Source organism: Bubalus kerabau, chromosome 9 (genome assembly GCF_029407905.1).
Source record: "Bubalus kerabau isolate K-KA32 ecotype Philippines breed swamp buffalo chromosome 9, PCC_UOA_SB_1v2, whole genome shotgun sequence".
Taxonomy (NCBI): Eukaryota; Metazoa; Chordata; class Mammalia; order Artiodactyla; family Bovidae; genus Bubalus; species Bubalus kerabau.
In genome coordinates this window covers 17,378,712-17,396,666 of record NC_073632.1, presented here as the reverse complement: position 1 = coordinate 17,396,666, position 17,955 = coordinate 17,378,712, and the positions used below count along the sequence as shown (strand labels likewise).

The 17,955-nt window shown below is 41.1% G+C and overlaps 1 protein-coding gene and 1 long non-coding RNA gene across 8 annotated transcripts in view; one reads left to right on the top strand and one right to left on the bottom strand.

Annotated features, from left to right (window-relative positions):
* The window catches only part of FAM135A (family with sequence similarity 135 member A), a 162,149-nt gene extending 153,266 nt beyond the window's left edge, over positions 1 to 8,883 (bottom strand). For 5 of the 7 annotated variants that reach the window (XM_055534765.1, XM_055534764.1, XM_055534768.1 and 2 more), the window contains exon 1: positions 8,597 to 8,883. The gene's annotated coding sequence lies outside the window, so the exon portion shown is untranslated. The remainder of the gene's footprint in view (positions 1 to 8,596) is intronic. The other 2 variants (XM_055534770.1, XM_055534771.1) reach the window with 2 other exon arrangements.
* Positions 8,884 to 9,106: 223 nt separating this feature from the next.
* On the top strand, positions 9,107 to 17,669 carry LOC129659959 (uncharacterized). The gene is made up of 3 exons (XR_008718258.1): positions 9,107 to 9,631; positions 11,501 to 11,617; positions 17,133 to 17,669. It is a non-coding gene; the product is annotated as an uncharacterized LOC129659959 (long non-coding RNA).
* The last annotated feature ends 286 nt before the right edge of the window (positions 17,670 to 17,955 follow it).

Sequence of the window (17,955 nt, the reverse complement as noted above, 5' to 3'; positions counted from 1 at the left end):
TAAAGACACCATATAAGGCAAATATCATCTATGGACCCACTTATCTGTAGAAAACCTCCAGATTAGCAATCAATACATCATTTCTCAATGAGTAAAGCACATTCATTTTTTTCTTTCAGCTTTAGGGAAAAAATTCACTAGTTTTTCAGATGAACACTATATAATGTAGTAAACTTGCACTTGGGAGCCAAAGTGTACAAAAACCTACATATCTTTAAATGTTCACACTCAATGTAATGAGATGCTCACATTCAGACAGACACACAGGAACTGAAACCAAGTGAGGGAACATCAAGTTAAAGTCCAACCAGATAAGGGGCTCACACTAGGCCAGACATCTAGGGACTGAGAGTGACACTGGGATCTGGGACCAGTGAAGGGAAGGGCATCTAACCTAACATGCACGTTTCAATTACAGTTTGTTAAATAGGAATTCAATGGGAACAAAGAGATCTTTTAGATCCTAAGATCATTAGATCCTTTTAAAAGGTTAACTCAATCCATTTAATAATAGTCAATTTGGGGTCCATTCTGGGGGGGAGGGGGGTTTTCTCCCAATGAATAAGCAGGAAGCCCCAAAGAAGGGCACCCCATAAGCCTTCAGAATGCTGTTCTCATAACTTTGTGCATAATAAAATATTTCTGTAACATCCAAGTTCTGTGTGAGAGTAGGAAGATCCATCTCTTGGACAAAGTATCCTCAGTCACCACCTTTCCTAAGTACCACTCACTGAGGCCACAGCAGAACTCCAATACACAAAAGTCAGGCCCTTCAAGGCCCTCAAGCCTTTGAGCTAACCTTGATCAAGTCAAACCAGACAGCCATAAACTGAGAATAACCAGCCAGTGACGTCTAAGGAGTTGTACACCTGTAATCCTGCTATCTGGTGTAACTCTGGCCACCTAAATTGATTAAGTCTGCATTGGTTGGTTCAGTCTAAATATCTGGCCTATGGTCCTGTTTCTGGATTTACATTCAGTTCCCTTTTGGACTGACTGAGGTCTTGACACCCTGATCAGCTCTGAAAGCTCCCTCTTTCTGGAGCTAAACACACTACGCCACTGGATTACATCCTACTCTAAAATGGCCAAGTCAACTGGCACTCTCCTGACTCAGGATCACCATCACTCAGGTGGCTTTTAACCTTTTTGCCTTCACAATTATTCACATATGCAACACCCTTTCATCAGTAACATCTCTCATCTTAAAAGGTGATTTACAATAAAGAGGAGCTTAAAAGAATTGCTATGAATAAAGTGGACATGGAAAGTAAGGAAAATCACTGGTCTAGAATCTTTTGCTGTCATTTAATCACTCAACACAATAAACTCCTGAGGGCCATACACCATACAGCACAAGTTGTATTTAGAAATATTTAAGAAAAGAATAGAGTACTAAGTTCTTCTCTTCTGGGGTGAGGGTAAGAGGGAGATCTTCCAGAGGAAAGATAAGCAGAAAACCTTGACAAAATATATTTTAAAAAGCTGTATGTTTCCCTGTTGATACCAAATGTAGACCAAATAGCAGTATCAAATACAAACACTGAGAACATTTTGGAGCTCTTACTTTTATACAAGTAGCTCTTATTAACATCACTTCATCTCATTCTCATATGAATGAAAGACCTATTATTATTCCATTTTACAGGTGAAGAAGCTAAGGAGCAAAAAGTTTACACAACTTATTCAAGGTCACACGGTTAGAAAACAATGGAAAAAGCACAAAACCTTTGAAAGTGTCAAACTTCACAGCCTATATTTAAACTTATATAATTCTAAAGTCTATACCTTAATTGTTTTAGGAAACAGATTCAATAGTAACATGCCATGAAATAAATATGCCCCTACTAAAAGAAAACCTGAAATCAGAATGCAATGCTGATTTAAAAAACTACACTTGATAAATTAACTATATTCCATTTTTCTAACACCCAAAAAAGATGTCCTTTTCATTATAGGGGACTGGAATGCAAAATTAGGAAGTCAAGAAACACCTGGAGAAACAGGCAAATTTGCCCTTGGAATACGGAATGAAGCAGAGCAAAGACTAATAGAGTTTTGCCAAGAAAATGCACTGGTCATAACAAAAACCCTCTTCCAACAACACAAAAGAAGACTCTATACATGGACATCACCAGATAGTCAACACCGAAATCACATTGATTATATTCTTTGCAGCCAAAGATGGAGAAGCTCTATACAGTCAACAAAAACAAGACCAGGAGATGACTGTGGCTCAGATCATGAACTCCTTATTGCCAAATTCAGACTTAAATTGAAGAAAGTGGGGAAAACCACTAGACCATTCAGGTATGACCTAAATCAAATCCCTTATGATTATACAGTGGAAGTGAGAAATAGATTTAAGGGCCTAGATATGATAGATAGAGTGCCTGATGAACTATGGAATGAGGTTCATGACATTGTACAGGAGACAGGGATCAAGACCAATCCCATGGAAAAGAAATGTAAAAAAGCGAAATTGCTGTCTGGGGAGGCCTTACAGATAGCTGTGAAAAGAAGAGAAGTGAAAAGCAAAGGAGAAAAGGAAAGATATAAGCATCTGAACGCAGAGTTCCAAAGAATAGCAAGGAGAGATAAGAAAGCCTTCTTCAGCGATCAATGCAAAGAAATAGAGGAAAACAACAGAATGAGAAAGACTAGGGATCCCTTCAAGACAATGAGAGATACCAAAGGAACATTTCATGCAAAGATGGGCTCGATAAAGGACAAAAATGGTATGGACCTAACAGAAGCAGAAGATATTAAGAAGAGATGGCAAGAATACACAGAAGAACTGTACAAAAAAGATCTTCACGACCCAGATAATCATGATGGTGTGATCACTGACCTAGAGCCAGGTATCCTGGAATGTGAAGTCAAGTGGGCCTTAGAAAGCATCACTAGGAACAAAGCTAGTGGAGGTGATGGAATTCCAGTTGAGCTATTCCAAATCCTGAAAGATGATGCTGTGAAAGTGCTGCACTCAATATGCCAGCAAATTTGGAAAACTCAGCAGTGGCCACAGGACTGGAAAAGGTCAGTTTTCATTCCAATCTCAAAGAAAGGCAATGCCAAAGAATGCTCAAACTACCGCACAACTGCACTCATCTCACGCGCTAGTAAAGTAATGCTCAAAATTCTCCAAGCCAGGCTTCAGCAATATGTGAACCGTGAACTTCCTGATATTCAAGCTGGTTTTAGAAAAGACAGAGGAACCAGAGATCAAATTGCCAACATCAGCTGGATCATAGAAAAAGCAAGAGAGTTCCAGAAAAACATATATTTCTGCTTTATTGACTATGCCAAAGCCTTTGACTGTGTGGATCACAATAAGCAGTGGAAAATTCTGAAAGAGATGGGAATACCAGACCACCTGATCTGCCTCTTGAGAAATTTGTATGCAGGTCAGGAAGCAACAGTTAGAACCGGACATGGAACAACAGACTGGTTCCAAATAGGAAAAGGAGTTCGTCAAGGCTGTATATTGTCACCCTGCTTGTTTAACTTATATGCAGAGTACATCATGAGAAACGCTAGATTGGAAGAAACACAAACTGGAATCAAGATTGCAGGGAGAAATATCAATAACCTCAGATATGCAGATGACACCACCCTTATGGCAGAAAGTGAAGAGGAACTAAAGAGCCTCTTGATGAAAGTGAAAGAGGAGAGTGAAAAAGTTGGCTTAAAGCTCAACATTCAGAAAACGAAGATCATGGCATCCAGTCCCACCACTTCACGGGAAATAGATGGGGAAACAGTGTCAGACTTTACTTTTCTGGGCTCCAAAATCACTGCAGATGGTGATTGCAGCCATGAAATTAAAAGACGCTTACTCCTTAGAAGGAAAGTTATGACCAACCTAGATGGCATATTGAAAAGCAGAAACATTACCTTGCCAACAAAGGTTCGTCTAGTCAAGGCTATGGTTTTTCCTGTGGTCATGTATGGATGTGAGAGTTGGACTGTGAAGAAGGCTAAGCGCCGAAGAATTGATGCTTTTGAACTGTAGTGTTGGAGAAGACTCTTGAGAGTCCCTTGGACTGCAAGGAGATCCAACCAGCCCATTCTGAAGGAGATCAGCCCTGGGATTTCTTTGGAAGGAATGATGCTAAAGCTGAAACTCCAGTACTTTGGCCACCTCATGCGAAGAGTTGACTCTTTGGAAAAGATGATGCTGGGAGGGACTGGGGGCAGGAGAAGAGGACGACAGAGGATGAGATGGCTGGATGGCATCACTGACTCGATGGACGTGAGTCTGAGTGAACTCCAGGAGTTGGTGATGGACAGGGAGGCCTGGTGTGCTGCAATTCATGGGGTCGCAAAGAGTTGGACACGACTGAGCGACTGATCTGATCTGATCTAATCATGAAATCTTCAAATTCCTCACACCCACAGATACAAAATCTGAAGTTTAAAGGCACTGACATCTCCTGTGTGTGTGTGTGTGTGTGTGTGTGTGCTCAGTTGGGTCCAACTCTTTGCAATCCTATGGACTTCAGCCCACCAGGCTCCTCTGTCCATGGAATTTTCCAGGCAGGAATACTGGAGCAGGTTGCCATTTCCTCCTCCAGGGGATCTTCCCGACCCAGAGATGGAATCTGCATCTCCTGCATTGGCAGCCAGATTCTTTACCACTGCACCACTGGGAAGCTCTACTATCTTCTAACTTCTTAAAAATCTGGGTTTAAACAGTTGAGTCTAATAATAGAGAAATATATTACTTCTTATCTTAGAACTGACACTTAAGATTAAGGAGCACCCTCAGAACACTATTAATTTTGGATAACTGTGTTAATATGAGAAAATCCATAGAAAAACAAAGTGTAAACCTAATGTAGAAAGAACATCAGTAGCCTCTGACATCACTTCGATGGCTGACTTACTTCAGGAAGCACAGAAAGCAGAGCAGAACCCCTCCTGCTCATTATGGGACACCTAATAAAAGGCACCCCAGGAAGGGCAGGGCTATTTAAGAGCAGCTCACGTCAAGTTTTCATGCTGTTCATATGCCATCAAATACACGTGACAGTGACACAACACAGAATGTCTTTGAGTATGTCATGTTATTATATACCTTAAAAATCCCGGAAGAGCCCAAAGAACCAGAACTAGTCCCTCCTTTTAACATGAAAAGAAATTCATTATTTCACAGTCATTATCTGTTACCCAGTTCCGGGATCTGCCCAGCATCTCTCAAAATATTTAATCAACAGAGAACACAGCTCAGAACCCAAAACAAAAAGTACAGTCCTCTGTCTAAAAAATATTTCAAGAAACAAACAATGTTTTCTTAACAGCTTATGCTTTCCTGCTTTCTTCAGTATATCATTAACTTGGTAGCAGATAGACCTGGATTCTAATTCAGACTCTCTAAGCCTCAGTTTTCTCAAATGGAAAAGATTTATAATTTCTACATTAAAAGGACCTGACACTTTTCATATTTCCATTAAGATAAAAGAGGCTCATTGTTATTAAATTTAGAATATCACTGACAACCAAGTATGAACCTATTAAAAAAATGGTAATCTTTAAAAATAAAATGGTAAAACCCACTGTGAAGATATTTCACTATATTCCTTCTGAAAAATCCAGACCTGCCTAACAACTTGTGCTTCCCAACTTCTCTGAAAATCCACTGGGCCCATTAGGAATGCTTTTTCTGTACTACCACTTTGCTTCTTACTCATATTCATTTCAAAACCTCCTTCCTGACAAACATCTCAAGGAAAAAAAGGAAACAACATTACTCACTTCAGACATATGCTCCCATCTCCATTCATTTATTTAAACACACAATAGAACATATCACAAAACTCACTTTTAATCATTCTTAATACTTCGAATCAAAGGAAGTCCTTGCCTTTTCTATCCCCTAAAGAACCTCCACTCTCAAATGTCTATATCTACAGAACACAAAGATAAACTGTAAGACAACAGAAATTCATGAAGTTACCAAAACATTGTTAACTTTAAATTTTCAGTGTCAAATTCCGGCAAACATACTGAATGTGGCAGTGTCTGTTTCACTGCATATGAAGATTCATCTAAACTAGTCCACGTTTATAACACACGCTACTAAACTTTTCACTTAAGTCTGAAACTAAAAAAACAAAACAAAACAAAACAAAAACTAAATTGCAGTGATCTAGGTAATGGTACCCCACTCCAATATTCTTGCCTGAAAAATCCCATGGACGGAGGAGCCTGGTGTGCTGCAGTCCATGGGGTGGCTAAGAGTCAGACACGACTGAGCGACTTCACTTTCACATTTCACTTTCAAACACTGGAGGAAGAAATGGCAACCCACTCCAGTGTTCTTGCCTGGAGAATCCCAGGGACGGGAGAGCCTGGTAGGCTGCCGTCTGTGGGGTCGCACAGAGTCGGACACGACTGGAGCAACTTAGCAGCAGGAGCAGCAGGATTTAAGCATTCAATTTTACTCTTATGACATAGTCTAAAAGAGACAAAAACTAAGTGTTTTATATAGCAATTTTTGTCTGTGGTGGCCCTAAGCATGCTTAAATGATGAGGGTTTACTTTGGTTTTCAAAGATTAGTGGGTAGCCACTTGTTTACTCATATATTATAAGGAGAGACACTGGAGGTACACAGGTTAAGTGACTTCTACAAATTAATGTCATGAGTCATCCTAAGAGTGTAGATCCTCTGACATCCAGCCATGTGCCCATTGTCCGCCACGAATCTTTATTTTAATTTCTAAGAGCAGAGAATCAACTTACTATAAATACCAACAAGAATGTGTAAGCATTTACTTTTTTAATAAAGAGTTACCTAGAAACAGAAGGACTTGCCTTTGAAAGACGGGAAGATTTCCTTCAGAAGCAGCAGTTATCTCTACCTGCACTGGAAAAATCATTTTAAAAAATCTTAAAAGCTGAGTTCATCACCTCCTACCATACACAACAACTGCTGCTTCTTCCAAAAGAGGTGTGGTTTCACAACATCAAGTTCTACTTTTATACTAATATCATGTCAAGTAAGAAACTACACATTTTTGCCTTGGTGCTTCCCTTCTGTACTACAAAAACAGAAAAATTCAATTCCTACCTGACACAGAAACATAAAGAAGAATTTACTGTTTGTGGGCTGCTTTGAGATTACAGAATGAAATACATAATCCAGTTGCTCCTTGGCCCTAGAATAAAGGCAAACTTCACTGAGAGTGACTGCTTCAGCAGATGCCTTCAAAATAAGATCCTACAATGTTATTTATATAGAGAAGTTTTTTATAAGCCAAATTTTGATCACAATGAAATGGAGGAAAAAAACCTCCCCAACTGTTTATAAAGTTCTTTTACCCAATTCACAAATTTAATACTTCTGTCCCCTTACTAAATTTCTCCTTTAGTAAGAACACTAATTCCCTAAGCTAGTAAAAATTGTTAGCACTTACTGCAGAGAACAGAGACCATCACAAAAATGATGCGGTCAACTGCAATGGTAAATGTACAAAACATCGAATTAATAACTAATTTTTTAAAATTTTTGATAAATTTCACTTAATATTCGTTCTTGGACAATTTTATTTTCTGGAGGACAATAAAATCTCCAAAATTTAACCTTAGGTCTGGAGGTTAGCCTTTATATTTTCACCAAGCCTCACCTCAAGTTGCTTCTTCTTGACATGTCAGGTAAACACAATTCTTGAAAATTAAAGGTTCGATCAGTTAAGTGTAACAGGTTACGGCTACTGTCACTCCTGTTGGTACTACCAGTCAGTGAAGAAAGATTTCATGAAACTGTTAACTGAACTAAGTATACTGAGGAGTTACCTAGTTTAGGTAGAAAGTAAAAGAGACTAGAACTCTTCAGAGATTTCATAAAAAGTAAAACGGACAGCAGTTAAGAGACTCGACCTATGCAAACGAGAAAACAACAACAGTTTTAGTGAGGAAAAAAGATCAAGGTTCGAGAGTTAAGGGTTGGGGACAGGATGGAGAGAGGCGGGAGGACAGGGAGGGACCGTCAGACAGAGAGGCGGTGAAGTCAGGGCAGAGAGGAAGGATTCGGGGCGCCGGGGCCTCCGAAGATGAAGTCCTGCGCCTAGAGATGCTGAAGCAAAACCCTGTCAGAAGCTAACGCAAGACGGGAAAGGCGAAGAACCGAAGAGGGGAAACGGAGAGAGCGAGCCAAGGGAGGAATGACAGAGGGAGAGAAGGGAGCCGGCGGCGAGCGAAGAGCCGGCCCGGGGGCGCCCAGAGGAGGGAGGGGACCTAGGGGCACCCCGCCTCCCACGGAGGAGCCGCCGGGGATGAGGGGCGCGGCGCGGCAGGGAGCAAGGCGCGAGGACGGGCAGGGGGCGAAGAGCGGCCGGGGGCTCGGGGGCCGCGCGAGGGTCGGGCCCGGGGAGCGGCAGGCAGCGGGGCTCCCCAGCCCGAGCGCGCCCGCCGGCCGTCCCCGCCGACCTTCAGCGGCCCGGCGCCGGCTCCAACCCGGAGCGGCCGGGAAGGGCCGGAGCCGCGAGCGGGGACCGGGCGCAGAGGAGGCCGCTCCCCGCCCGGCCGCGGGGAGGGGACACGAAGAGGGTCGCGGGGGTCGCGGGCCGGGACGGCCGGACGTCGAGCGCTCACCTCTCGCCCGGCTCGGCCTCCGCCGCTGCCGCCCGTCGAACCGAGGAGCCCGCGGTCTCTGTGGAAGAAGGCGGCCCCGCCCGGGTCAGCACCATCCCGCCGCGGGCCCCTCACATCGCCGTCGCAGCACCGCAACCTCGGCCGCTGAGGAGCCGGCTCGTAACCGCCGCCCGGCGAGCGGCCCCGCGCGGCCAGCGAGCATGCGCAGTGCGCCGGTGCCCGAGGGAGTGCCGCGGGCCGCGCTACCTGCGAGCCACAGGTCCCGGCCGCGGCCCCGCCCCCTGGCCGCCCTGCCGGCCGCGCCCTCCCCTCGCCAGGCGAGGCCCCGCCCTCTCAGGCCTGCGCCCCGCCCCCCGCGCGCAGTGCGCTCCCGGGCCTCGGTTCCAGACCCAGCGCAGACTGAGATTTTGAGAGCTGCGTCCACCCTATCGGGCTCAGGCTCCCAAACTCCCGCGAGAACGGGAAGTTGGCGTCAATAAAAGGCGCTGGCCCCCGGGAAGGGCCGGATTGCGGGCGTGAGGAGGGTGAGAGCTAGGGCTCGGGATAAGAGGGAGGGCGAGGAGAGCGAGTGCTGGGCTGTACTTCTCGCTTTGTCGTTTATTCTTCCCTCTTCCTCCTTCTGCCTCCAGTCCGGGGTGAAGAGCCTGGTCCTTAAGCAGTAGGAGGGGAAGGGACAGCTGTCGCTTGGGGGGGGGGGGGGGGAGCGGCGCTCAGTTGCTGCCTTTGAGGGGAGGTATCTGTGTTGCTATGGTTACTGCTTGGCGACGGACGCTTGAACGTAGCTTTTCGATTCCCTTGACGGATCCCGAGAAGTATAATCCTTTACTTCATTCTCCCTAGTTTCTGAACCTTTTGTGGTGCGGAAAGCTAAGTGTGTTACAAAAGAAAAGTTGAAAAGAAGGAAGTTGCGGCTGCAGCGTGTTTTACAATTGTGGGTGTTTAGTGGTGATGGCGCTTAATAACACTAAACTGCACTTTTTAAAGTGGTTTAAGTGGTGGAGAGGGACGGATAAATTCGGCATTTTTGAATAACAGGTACATACCACTATATATAAAATAGATAACCAGTAAGGACATGCTGTATGGTACACGGAATTATACTCAGTATTTTGTAATAATCTGTAAGGGGAAAGAATCTGAACCACTTCACTGTAAATCCGAAACTAACTAATACTTAAAGAATAAAATTGGTTAAAATGGTTGTATTTTATGTTATATAATATAACAATAAAAATGGATTGGAAAGAAAAAGGTTTGTGCACCAATTTGGGAATAAAACCAATGCCTTGTAGTGTAGGACATTTGGGGGGCAGGTTTTGAATATAGTTTAACCTCTGGTTTTTCTTCATCTTAGTATATGTTGTAAACATGCTTAAAAGTGCCTTTTTGTCCTATGATAACCAGTACATTAGCATTTACATGAAAGGCTTGCCATTGTAGTTCCTAATCGCTGTCTTCGTAAAAAAAAATTGCCAAATAGTGTTTTACTGTCCTTTTACATAAAAGTTTGTTTTGTGATTTGAATGTAACCTCACAATTGAAAGCCTTCTTCTATTTTTTTTTTTTTTAGTTCTTTCTTAGGAAAATATACTGAATATCCAATTATTTGCAGTTCCATATCTATACTTTCCTTAAACTTCACCCTGTGCCAAGATTCCTTCTCTATTAATGTATTCTTTTTGTTTAAATCGCATTTTAAAATCATCTGTGTGCCTGAGTGCACTAATCTTGGAGATTCCAACATGAATAAAACAGAACGTGGGTGCAGTGTTTATGGAACTGCCTCATAATGTGATGTGTGTAGTGTAGAGATGCATGCACAAGGAATTACTGGAGCTCAGAATAGGATTAATCCAATTTAGGTTGGGAGAAGTTATGAATCAAGAAAGACTTCCAGGAGAAAATGATTCCAGAGAATTAATGCAGTGGAATATATGTGTGTTTGAGGGCAGAGTGTGGTAGGGAGAGGTGTAGGGAAAAGGATTGTTTGAACAAAACCATACAACCAGAAACTGATGCTTGCACAGAATAAGATTAGCAATTTTGTGCCACAATTTGGGGGTATGAAGCTAGAGAAGCAGGCAAAGTTCAGATCATGGTGCCCCTTTAAAGGATTTCAAGGAAAGATCAATTTAACTAGTATTTTCTCATTACTTATTCAATGTGTGCCGAGCACTGTGCTAGTTACTAGGATGCAATGAGAAGTGAGTCACTCCCAACTCTCAGGGAGTTTATAATCTAATAAGGGGACACAGGTACTTCACAAGTCAAAACACTGTACCAGAGTTAAAATTGGGGTAGGCAGAGGTCATCTGGGAGCCCACAAGAAGAGCTCCCTTCTAACTAACCTAGAGGGTTAGACAAGACTTCTGGAAATGATTCGTCAAGAGAAAAATATAAAATACTCTCTTAAAAATTAGAAAAAATTTATCTCCTGACATATTATTAGAGTGCAGAATGCCTTGATCTAGGTGTCAGATTACCTGGTTCAGGTTCTAGCTCTGCAGTACACTGATCTGAAGAGTCTGTATAATGTATGTAATCCTAACTTCTCTAGATCTCAGTTTCTCTTGTAACAAGAGAATCAAATTATATTGTGTCTAAGGTCTTTTAGAAATTTTATGACTTTCAATTTACTTACCGTTTATCTCCCCAATTTTGAGTCAGTCTTTATGCTGATGATTAACGGTTTTGTGTCACACTTAACATGCTTACCATTTAAACTATGTCATGTTATATGTCATTTTCTATCCAAGCCATGCATGCTCAAGGGATGCAAAGTTGGGATACTTTTTATCCCGTGGTTTACTAGCTATGGTCTACGTGATTTAGATTTGGCATAGAATGTATTCAAATATTTCCTAAGTCCTTCTAACTGGAGTGTTCTCTTAAACTTCTACACAGTCGCACAATATTGGCTCAGCTGAAGACTGAGAGGTTAGAAGAAATGAGTATTGTACATCTGGAAATAGCCTAGTGGAAAGATATCTATTTGTTGCTAGACATCAACTCACTCAGCAAGTAAACTTACTTTTTCCTTCTTGGGATTTATGATGGTTAAAATACTCCTGTTGCTTTAAGGAAGTCACTATCAACTGTAAAATTTTAAATTAACGTTAAGATGTCAAAATAATTCCACAACATTTTCCAGGAATATGATTCTTTATGGCATTTTATACATGGAATTCTGACTTCCTTTAAACAATTTTTGTTTTAAGAATTGGATTATTTTCTAATAAGTAAAGTATTATAATATTCAGTTCAATCACTCAGTCGTGTCCGACTCTTTGTGACCCCATGAATCGCAGCACGCCAGGCCTCCCTGTCCATCACCATCTCCCGGAGTTCACTCAAACTCACGTCCATCAAGGTGGTGATGCCATCCAGCCATCTCATCCTCTGTCATCCCCTTTTCCTCCTGCCCCCAATCCCTCCCAACATCAGAGTCTTTTCCAATGAGCCAACTCTTCACATGAGGTGGCCAAAGTACTGGAGTTTCAGCTTTACCATCATTCCTTCCAAAGAATACCCAGGGCTGATCTTTAGAATGGACTGGTTGGATCTCCTTGCAGTCCAAGGGACTCTCAAGAGTCTTCTCCAACACCACAGTTCAAAAGCATCGATTCTTCTGTGCTCAGCTTTCTTCACAGTTCAAAAGCATCGATTCTTCTGTACTCAGCTTTCTTCACAGTTCAACCCTCACATCCATACATGACCACTGGAAAAACCATAGCCTTGACTAGATGGACCTTTGTTGGCAAAGTAATGTCTCTGCTTTTCAATATGCTATCTAGGTTGGTCATAACTTTTCTTCCAAGGAGTAAGAGTCTTTTAATTTCATGGCTGCAGTCACCATCTGCAGTGATTTAGGAGCCCCCAAAAAAACAAAGTCTGACACTGTTTCCCACTGTTTCCCCATCTATCTCCCATGAAGTGATGGGACCAGATGCCATGATTTTAGTTTTCTGAATGTTGAGCTTTTAGCCAACTTTTTCACTCTCCTCTTTCACTTTCATCAAGAGGCTTTTTAGTTCGTCTTCACTTTCTGCCATAAGGGTGGTATCATCTGCATATCTGAAGTTATTGATATTTCTCCCTGCAATCTTGATTCCAGCTTGTGCTTCTTCCAGCCCAGTGTTAGTAAAGTACTAAACCCCCTTCTGCAGCAACCATTCTTGAGTCTGTTTAAAATACAGATTTAGTCATTTGCAAATACTTGAGAGCACGCTCACTGTACTCAAGACAAGTTTTTTAAAGGTTATATAATATTACCAAATATGAGATGGGGCAAAACAAAGTTTCATTATAAGACTTCCTTCATGGGTTAGTAACAACTACAAACCAGAAGGGCAAATGTATTACTTCATAACTTAATGTCATAACATTTTTTTCATGACTTAATAACTATGAAGGAACAATCACAATAAAACTCAGTCTTCCCTGTAATACAATAGCAATCCCTCAAAAAAAAAAAAAAAAAAAGGGCAGTTTTCTTTCTTTCCTTCTTTCTTTTTCTCTCTCTTTTTTACCAGATAATATTGGTTGCTTCTGAGAGGGAAACTTGGAGGGCTGGGCTTTTGGTGAGGGAATGGAAAGAAGAATTTCTATTGTATATTCATCTGAGTTTGAACCTAGTGAGTATATTAAAGGAAAACATATTCAAATCTATATTAAACAACACAGTTTTTTAAATGTATGTAGTCTTTAATAATGATACTACAGAAAAAAGAAAACCCAATAACTACATAATGGATAAAAATGCAAACAAGTTTTTGCAATACAGTGTGAAAGGGGCAAACAGTGACTCCTTGGTTGCAGCTCTGGTAATCTGGATTTCCTAAAGCCAGAGTGTCTGCTTGGGTTATTCAGAGAGACTCTGTTAAGAAGATGTTCCTCCTACCACCACCCCCACTGAATCATTCCTGTGAAGAATAATTATCTCGTACCATGTGACAGTACTGAAATGATTTCTGAATTATTCTCTTCCTCATGTGCTTTAAAGCATACCATGATGTTTTTTAAAAAAATAATGTTTATACTAGTTACAATTTGATTTGTGATAGCAAACATATCAGGGCAACTGTCTCACTCCTCTAGTGACTCACACAGTCTTATCTCAAGTCCCGATCCTTAACTCTAGCCACAAAGATTCTTTCTGCCTCCTATCAGACCTTGTCACAGAGCTCTCCTGCCAATTCCTCTTACTCAACGCACCCCAGACCCATCTTGCTCTCCCCTCCGCTCACACACAGCTCCATCTCCCTCTCCACCTCCCAGCATCCTTTAATGATCCTCCGCCCCTGCCATTTATGGATTGAACACATAATCAAACATTCAAAGTAGTATTCTAACATCTACAACATATATTTGCATAACTTTCTTTTCTAGCTTCTTGATCTGTAAGATGGGCATCATAATAAGAAGCTACTTTATGAGAATGTGAAATTGTGTGTGTGTCAATCATTAATTTATGTCCGACTTTTCAACCCCATGGACTCTATCCCACCAGGCTCCTCTGTCCATGGGATTTTTTAGGCAAAAATACCTCAGTGTGTTGCCATTGCATCCTCCAGAGATCTTCCCAACGCAGGAATCGAATCCCTGTCTCCTGCATCTCCTACACTGACAGGCTGATTCTTTACTACTGAGCCACCTGGGAAGCCCTATGAAATTATTACAAAGATCTTTTATCAAAAAAAAAAAAAAGGTAGATATTTCTGATTATTCCTGGCACTGGAAGGAAATAATGATAAGTAATGGGACATTCACAGGTCAGTTTAACTTATATTAAGCATCCATCCATAATTAGTATTTAATTTCCTCTTAAAAAAACACAATTCTAAACTCCCATTACAATTTGTGGACTATAGAGAATGCAAAATTAACCTCTTATGTTTAAAATCTCTTCACCAGAAAACTCTTCTTTCCACTTCTTAGTTTTTACATTGGAAAGATTGATGGAAACACAGTAGAAGGAAAAAAAATCATTTTTCTATATTACAGTTCTCATTATGTCCCCTCCCCCCCGCCCCCCGTGAAGTGAAAGTCTCTCAGTCGTGTCCAACTTTTTGTGACCTCATTGACTATAGAGTCCTTGGACTTCTCCAGGCCAGAATACTGGAGTGGATCCCTTCTCCAGTGGATCTTCCCGACCAAGGCATAGAACTGTGATCTCCTGCATTACAGGTTGATTCTGTACCAACTGAGCTATCAGGGAACTCCTTTTCCCTTGGGTAACTACCAAATTTATCTATCCTTAGATTTATTTAAAGTGTTCAGCAGTTGCCAAATTTCTCTCAGGTATTGAAAAAATAAAAGCTTCTTTCTTTAAGAAATACAAATTTATTTATTATTTTCATTGTGTTTTTAAAAGCTACCTAAACCACTATTTTTTAATTATTCAGGGGAAAAAGCAGTTTAAAGTGATCTGGAAGGTGAAGAAATAGTTAGCTTTTGGATGATTCTATTTGTAGAAATTCCTTGACAAGAACATATGCCCTTGTACTTGCTTTTACAAGTTAAGAAAAAATTTTCTTGGCAGTTGTTTTTCTTTTTTCTTGCTTTATCACCATGCAGAGTTTAAGAACTGAAAGCTAACAGAAGATTTTACTGTAACTCCTTTAAGAAAATATCTTCTACTCATTTTTTGCAAGCAAAGAAGTGCTCAAAATCCTTTAAGCTAAGCTTCAACAGTCCATGAACCAAGAACTTCCAGATGTACAAGCCAGATTTAGAAAAGGCAGAGGAACCAGAGATCACATAGCCAACATTCGCTGGATCATAGAAAAAGCAACGGAATTCCAAAAAAAATCTACTTCTGCTTCATTGACTATGCTAAAGTCTTTATGTCAGTTCAGTTCAGTTCAGTCGCTCAGTCGTGTCCGACTCTTTGGGACCCCATGAATCGCAGCACGCCAGGCCTCCCTGTCCATCACCAACTCCCAGAATTCACTCAAACTCACATCCATCGAGTCAGTGATGCCATCCAGCCATCTCTTCCTCTGTCGTCCCCTTCTCCTGCCCCCAGTCCCTCCCAGCATCAGTCTTTTCCAAAGAGTCAGCTTTAGCATCCTTTGTGTAGATCACAACAAACTGTGGAAAATTCTTCAAGAGATGGGAACACTAGACCACCTTACTTGTCTCCAGAGAAACTTGTATGCAGGACAAGAAGCAACAGTTGGAACTGGACATGGAACAACAGACTGGTTCCAAATTGGGAAAGGAGTACATCAAGACTGTATATTGTCACCGTGCTTATTTTACTTAAATGCAGAGTACATCCTACAAAATGCCTGACTGCATGAATCCCAAGCTGGAATCAAGATTGGGGGGAGAAATATCAACAATCTCAGATATACAGAAAGTGAAGAGAAACTAAAGAGCCTCTTGAGGGTGAAAGAGGAGAGTGAAAAAGTTGGCTTAAAACTCAACATTCAAAAAACTAAGATCATGACATCCAGTTCTATCATTTAATGGCAAATAGATGGGGAAACAATGGAAACAGTGACAGGCTTTATTTTCTTGGGCTCCTAAATCACTGCAGATGGTGACTGCAGTCATGAGATTAAAAGATGCTTGATCTTTGGAAGAAAAGCTATGGCAAACCTAGACAGCATATTAAAAAGCAGAGACACCCACTTTGCCGACAAAGGTCCATACAGTCAAAGCTATGGTTTTTCCAGTAGTCATGTACAGATGTAAAGGTTGGACCATAAAGAAGGCTGAGTGCTGAAGAGATGATGCTCTCAAATTGTGATGCTGGAGAAGACACTTGAGATGTCCCTTGGACAGCAAGGAGGTCAAAACTAGTCAATCCTAAAGGAAATAAACCCTGAATATTCACTGGAGGGACTGATGCGAAAGATCCAATACTTTGGCCACCTGATGCAAAGAACTGGCTCATTGGAAAAAAAAAAAAAACCCTAATGCTGGGAAAGATTGAGGGCAGGAGGAGAAAGGGGCATCAGAGGATGAGATGGTATCACTGACTCAATGGGCAAAAGCCTGGCATCCTGCAGTTCATGGGGTTGCAAAAGAGTTGGACACAACTTGGAGACTGAACAACAACAATTTTTTGGTGGTTTAAATTGATCATATAAATACTACATTGTCAAGACTGAAATCTGTAGATGAAAATTTTACAAGTTTTAAAGCTAAATTTTATTAGATTTAAAAATAGTTTATTGAGATAGAATTGTCAAAAATTGCACTTATTTAACATGTACAATGTATGTTGATGTTTGTAACATCATCACAGTAATCAAGATAAGGAGAATATTTAATGACCATGAAAAGTTTTCTTGAGCCTCTTTGTAACTCTATATCCTGTCCCTTTCCCTATCCATGCTAAACCCTATGCAAACCCAAACCAATTTATTTCGTTATAGGTTAGATTTCATTTTCTGAAATTTTATATGAATGAAATCAATCATACAATGCTACATTTTTTGTCTGACTTCTTGCACTCAGTGCAATTATTTTCAGATTCATCTATGTTGTTGTACATCCCAATAATTTATTCTTTTTTATTGTTTAGTACATGGTTTTGCTAAGAAAATGCACTGGTCATAGCAAACACCCTCTTCCAACAACACAAGAGAAGACTCTACACATGGACATCACCAGATGGTCAACACTGAAATCAGATTGATTATATTCTTTGCAGCCAAAGATGGAGAAGCTCTATACAGTCAGCAAAAACAAGACTGGGAACTGACTGTGGCTCATATCTTGAACTCCTTATTGCCAAATTCAGACTTAAATTGAATAAAATAGGGAAAACCAGTAGACCATTCAGGTATGACCTAAATCAAATCCCTTATGATTATACAGTAGAAGTGAGAAATAGATTTAAGGGCCTAGATCTGATAGATAGAGTGCCTGATGAACTATGGAATGAGGTTCGTGACATTGTACAGGAGACAGGGATCAAGACCATCCCCATGGAAAAGAAATGCAAAAAAGCAAAATGGCTGTCTGGGGAGGCCTTACAAATAGCTGTGAAAAGAAGAGAAGCGAAAAGCAAAGGAGAAAAGGAAAGATATAAGCATCTGAACGCAGAGTTTCAAAGAATATCAAGAAGAGATAAGAAAGCCTTCTTCAGCGACCAATGCAAAAAATAGAGGAAAACAACAGAATGGGAAAGACTAGAGATCTCTTCAAGAAAATTAGAGATTCCAAGGGGACATTTCATGTAAAGATGGGCTTGATAAAGGACAGAAATGGTATGGACCTAACAGAAGCAGAAGATATTAAGAAGAGATGGCAAGAATACACAGAAGAACTGTACAAAAAAGATCTTCACGACCCAGATAATCATGATGCTGTGATCACTGACCTAGAGCCAGACATCCTGGAAT